Genomic DNA, 6485 nt, shown 5'->3' with positions numbered 1-6485 from the left:
CCATCTACAAGAAATTTTGAAAAGTGCCCATATGGCCACTTTGAAACATTTAAACATAGGCATAGTAAGTTTGGATAATTATAAATTGATATTTAGTTGCAGTATATAGTAGAAGGCACCATAATCCCTGCTGTTAGCTCCTCCTGAAATATTTGTGAGCTCTGCTACTCTCTTTTCAGGTTATCAAAGGGCATTAAACCAAGGCAAATACACACAGACGCACGCACGCACACACACACACACAGGCTAGCTGAAGACCTTTGGCACACATTAACTGACTGAAAAAGATGAACTAGGCAAACCAGATTTCACTTTGGAGAACACTGAAAAAACAAACATGGTTAGTCACTTAGAAATGAAGCTGAAGTGAAAATATTCACAAAACTGTGTAAGTTCCATGGCAGGCCAAAGTTATTTAGAAGCTAAACATATGAAAGAAGAGAAAAGGCAAAGAGGAAAAGAACAGAAAAGGTGAGGAAAACTTGATCAGTCAAGAATACAGTTGCTCAATTGGAAGTAGATATGCTACAAGGAACTACTGAGACTTCCTGCCATTACATCAATTTACACAGGAAAAAGTCTCCTTTTCTTGAGACAACCTAAGTGGACCTCTGTTTTTATACAGCCAAAGAAACAAATTCAAATGCATCGCTAAAGGGGAGGCATATAAATTACATAATACATGTAAATGAAGATAATGCTAGCTATTGTAACAAGCTAAGCTCAAAACTTCAACAGCAGTTCTATTAAGTAGCTGTTCTATTAAAAAGTAGTCTCACAGAAACCATTGCTTCCAAAGCATTTGCAATGATTGGACTAGAAGTGTTTGTTTCAATATGAAATGAAGATATTGACTATACCAAGAAAAAGTGATAATTCTATCAAAGACACAGGGGATAGGGAGGATGGCAGGGAGAAGAGAGATTGATTTTTAAGTTCGATTTGTTTTTAAATAAAATTCCCATCTTACAATGACTTGGGAAGGTAGGTTGTGAAATTTGATGAATGTGAAAACTTGACTGAATGCAACTGACACCAGCAGAAGGTAAGCTTCATATTCCAGATACTGAAGGAATGCAGTTTAATTGTAGACACTCTTGCTACCAGTTCTTTTCTTCACTGTTCTGTTTATCTGCCTTAGAGAAGAGGTAACAGGGCATAATACATGAAGTCAGAGACAAGATTTAATCCAGTCTTAATAATTATGTAACTTTTAGCAAGCTTTTTGAATATGTCTGGGCCTCAGTTTCTACATCTGAAAATGAGATAACATCTACCTTCCAACTATTGTGTAAACTAAGGGGACAATATATATAAAGCTCCTATCACCTGGTAGACTATAGATCTTTATTTTAAAGGGCATGACTAGTTCAGTTTTGAAATGTAACCTGAGTACGGCACTATTATTTTGATAACGTGTTATATCTAGATTCCTAGACGGATCAAAATTGTTCTCCTGCTTTCCAAAATAACTGAGGCCTCAAATTGTGGATATGCCAACTACTCTTAGATTAAAAACACAACTCTTCAAATTGTGAGCTCACCCCTGGGTTATACAGGCACCAAACTAACAGTTTAAATTATTGTCCCAATCTATCTCTATCCATGATCCATTCAGTAGAATATTAACCCCCTATTCTAAATTTAAAAAGACAAGCATATAGTAATTATAATCCAAACTTTCCCCAAGCCTCTCCAAACTGCAGCTAACGATGTTATCTGAAGAGCAGCCACCCAAATTTCATGGTCACCTTTGCATAATGCTGGAACTCAGGATCCAATCAGTCTCAAGACATTTCTAGGAGTACTGGGGTATTGTCTCATATGTTCTCACAAATGACATGTCTTGGATTTACAGTCTGCCTTCTCCATGCCCTCTTCCTCCCAAAAGCACTTCTGAATTTTTAAAGCTCAGGAAATCACTTGAGGACAATTTTGCCTGTATTGCTTCTATTTCCCTCCTTAGAAACAAAGATTCTCTGCCTAGGATGCTGTCTCCAGTGTACTCAAAACTACAAATGCAAAAGTGTTCAAGTAAGACTATGTTTTCTTCAACTCTTACTACACTGAAAACTTGTTAGCTTTCATAGAAATGGAGAGAATACCTTCTCTTCCAGAATTCCATCATCTAGGTCCCACAACAGCACATCTTCTGCTTCACAACTTAGAGTCTAAGAGGAAACTGTGCTTAATATTCCTAAGTTTCTCCACCCTTCTTCTCCCATTTTACTTCCAACAGAAGTACCATGTATATCTCTTTTGTTCATACAGATCAACTCATACAAATAAATATAAATGTAGAGATATTTTAGGTTTGGTTCCAGACCACCTTAATAAAGTGAATATCAAAATAAAATGAGTCCCAAAATTTGTGGAGGTTTTGGCATATAAATCATATTTACACTGTACTGTAGCCTCTTAAGTATGCAATAGCATTATGTCTAAAAATATGTATATACTTTAATTAAAAATACTTTATTATTAATAAATGTTAACAATCATCTCAGCCTTCAGTGGGTCATAATCATTTTGCAAATGAAGGATCTTGCCTCAATATTAATGGTGCTGACTGATCAGGGTGGTGGTTGCTGAAGGTTGGGGTGCCTGTGGCAATTTCTTAAAATAAAACAACAACGAAGTTTGCTGTATCAATTGACTCTTCTTTTCATGAAAGATTTCTCTGTAGCACACAATGTTGTTTGATATAATTTAACCCACAGAAGAACTTCTATCACTTGAGGTCAGGAGTTTGAGAACAGCCTGACCAACATGGTGAAACCCCGTCTCTACTAAAAAAAATACAAAATTAGCTGGGTTTTTTTTAGCATGGTGGTGCATGCCTGTAATTCCCGCTACTTGGGAGGCTGAGGCAAGAGAATCACTTGAACCCAGGAGGCAGAGGTTGCAGTGAGTCACAATCACGCCATTGCACCCCCGCCTGGGCAACAAGAGCGAAACTCTATCTCAAAAAACAAAAAAAAATTTTTAATCAATCCTCTCAAATCCTGTCGCTGCTTTATCAACTAAGTTTATGTAATCTTCTAAATCCTTTGTTGTCATCTCGACAATGTTCACAGAATCTTCCCCAGGAGTAGATACCATCTCAAGAAACCACTTCCTTTGCTCATCCATAACAAGCAATTCCTTGTCCATTAAAGTTTGATCATGAGATTGCAGCAATTCAGCCACATATTCAGGCTCCACTTCCAATGCTAGTTATCTTGCTGTTTCCACCACATCTGCAGTTGCTTCCTTCACTGAACTCTGAAACTGCTCAAAGTCATCTACAAAGATTGGAATCAACTTTTTCAAAATTCCTGTTAATGATAATATTTTGATCTCCTCCCTTGAATCACAAAAATTCTTAATGGCATCTAAGATGGTGAAACTTTCCAGAAGGTTTTCAATTTACTTTGCCTAGATTCATCAAAGTAATTACTATCTATGGTACTTATAGCCTTATGAAATATATTTCTTAAATAATAAGACCTGAAAGTCAAAATTACTCCATGATCCATGGGCTTCAGAATAGATATTGTGTTGACAGGCATGAAAACAACATTAATCTCCTTTTATTATACATCTTCATCAGAGCTCTTGAATGACCAGGTACATTGTCAATGGGCAGTCATATTTTGAGAAAATCTTTCTTTCTGAGCAGTAGGTCTCAACAGTGACCTTAAAATATTCAGTAAACCATGCTATAAACAGATGTGCTGCCATCTACACTTTGTTATTCCATTTTCAGAGCACAGGCAAAGTTGATTTAGCATAATTCTTAAGGGCCCTAGGACTTTTTGAAAGATAGGTTAGCACTGGCTTAACATTAAAGTCACCAGCTTCATCTTGTTAGCTGCACCAGCTAACGAGAAATTCAGCCTGTTCTTTGAAGATTTGAAGCCAGGCATTGGCTTCTCCTTTTTAGCTATGAGAGTTCCAAATGGCATCTTCTTCTAATATAAGGTTGTTTCATCTCCATTAAAAATCCATTATTTAGTATATCCAACTTCATCAATTTTCTTAGGTAGATCTTCTGAATAACTTGTTGCAGCTTCTACATTAGCACTTGTTGTTTCACCTTGCACTTTTATGTTCTAGAGATGGTTTCTTTCCTTAAACCTTATAAACCAACCTCTGCTAGCATCAAACTTTTGTTCTGTAGCTTCCCCACTTCTCTCATCCGTTATAGAATTAAAGAGAGTTAGGGCTTTGTTTTGAATTAGGTCTTGCCTTAAAGGAATGTTGTGGCTAGTTTGATCATCTATCCAGACAACTATAACTTTCTCCATATCAACAATAAGCTTGTTCCACTTTCTTTTCATTTGTGTGTTCACTGGAGTAGCATTTTTAATTTCCTTCAAAAACTTGACTCTTGCATTCCCAACTTGGCTAACTGTTTGGCACAAGAGGTCCAGCTTTCAGCCTATTTTAGCTTTTGATATGCCTTCCTCACTAAGCTTATTTCTAGCCTTTGATTTAAAGTAAGAGATATGCAATTCTTCCTTTCACTTAAACACTGACAGGCCATTGTAGGGTTATTAATTGGTCTAATTTCAATATTGTTGTATCTCAGAAAATACACAGGACTGACAAGAGGGACATATATGGGAAAATGGTTTGTCAATAGAGCAGTTAGAACACATACAACATTTATAAATTCGTTCACCATCTTGTATGAGCACAGTTCATGGTGCCCCAAAACAATTACAATAGTAGCAATAAAGATCATTGATCACAGCTCACCATCACAGGTTTACCAATAATGAAAAAGTTTGAGATAAAAATTATGAGAATTACTATCATGGAATAAAGAGATGCAAAGTGAGCACATGCTGTTGAAGAAATGAGGCAGATAGATTTGCTCGATTCAGGATTGCCACAAACCTTCAATTTGTAAAAAGTAAAGCAAAGCACAGTAAAATGAGATATGCCTGTACAAAGAAAGAACCTTAAAAGCACCAAGAGAAGTGATTCATCATATACAAGTGATCCTCAATAAGATTATCATCAGAGTTCTCATCAGACACTTGAGTGGCCATAAGGTAGTGGGCCAATATATTCAAAGTGCTAAAGGAAAAAAAACTGTCAACAAAAATCCCATATTCAGAAAAATTGTTCTTTAAAAGTAAGAGAGAAATTAAGAAACTCCCAGATAAATAAAACCAGAAAAGAGTTTATTAAGACTAAATCTGCCCTGCAAGAAAAGTCCTACAGGGTGAGATGAAAAAACACCAGACAATAACTCAAAACTGTATGAAGGAATAAAGATCTTAATAAAGGTAAATGCATATGAAATTATAAAAGCTAGTTATATTCTAAAAATGGTTTGCAACTCCATTTCTTATTTTCTACATGATTTAAGACATTGTATCTTAAATCTTTAATTTAGAACTTTTTAATTTAAAAAGTTTTACTCTAAAACTTTTTGAAAGTTATTCATCTAGGCCAGACACAGAAGCTCACCCCTATAATCTCAGCAATCTGGGAGGCCAAGGTGGGAGCATTGCTTGAGCCCAGGAGCTCCAGATCAGCCTAGGCAACATAGTGAGACCTCGTCTCTACAAAAAAATTTTTAAATTAGCCAGATATAGTGGCATGTGCCTATAGTCCCTGCTACTCAGGAGGCTGAAATGGGGGAATCATTTGAGTCTGACAGGTCAAACCTGTAGTGAGCAGACATTAGGCCATTGTACTCCAGCCTTGGTAACAGAGCAAGACCCTGTCTCAAAAAAAAATTTTCTTCATCTAAAAACTAGCATTATTTTATAACTTTGGTTTATAACTCCACCCATTGTTTTCTACATAATTCAAGAAAATCACACATTTAAAATAATTAATAGCTTATTTGGGGGGCACACAATGTACAAAGATGTAATTTTGTTACATCAAAAACTGAAAGAGGTGTGACAGAGCTATAAAGAAGCAGAGTTTTTGTGTGTTACTAAAGTTAATCTGGTAGAAATTCAAATTAGAGTATTATAAATTTAGGGAGTTAATTGTAATCCCCATGGTAACTACAAAGAACATAAAGCTATAGATTATACACAAAAGGAAATAGGAAAAGAATTTAAACATTTCACTATATAAAAAAACTAAACACAAAGTCATGCAGGAAATTGGAGATAAAAAACTATAAATCATATAGAAAACAAATAACAAAATAACAGAAGTAAGTCTCCTCTTATCAGTAATTACTTTAAATATAAATGGATTAAATCTTCAATCAAAAGACAAAGATGGGCAGAGTGAATTTTAAAAAAGTTGATAGAACTGTCTACAATAAATTCATTTTAGATCCAAAACCACAAAGTAATTGACAGTGAAAGAATGAAAGCATATTTTATGTAAATAGTAACCAAAAAAAAAGCATGATGGCTATATTAAGGTTAGACAAAATAGACATTTAATCAAAATAGGTGACAAGAGACAAAGAAGAATATTATATATTAATACAAAATTCAATATCACAAAAAACCAAAAGCATT

General features: G+C 35.2%; 1 pseudogene; it reads right to left on the bottom strand.

Annotated features, from left to right (window-relative positions):
• Positions 1 to 410: 410 nt before the first annotated feature.
• LOC139359772 (tigger transposable element-derived protein 1-like) lies at positions 411 to 6044 on the bottom strand (annotated as a pseudogene).
• Between the last annotated feature and the right edge of the window lie 441 nt (positions 6045 to 6485).

The sequence above is a fragment of the Macaca nemestrina genome, chromosome 1 (assembly GCF_043159975.1).
Source record: "Macaca nemestrina isolate mMacNem1 chromosome 1, mMacNem.hap1, whole genome shotgun sequence".
Classification (NCBI taxonomy): Eukaryota; Metazoa; Chordata; class Mammalia; order Primates; family Cercopithecidae; genus Macaca; species Macaca nemestrina.
This window is presented reverse-complemented; position numbering and strand designations above follow the sequence as displayed.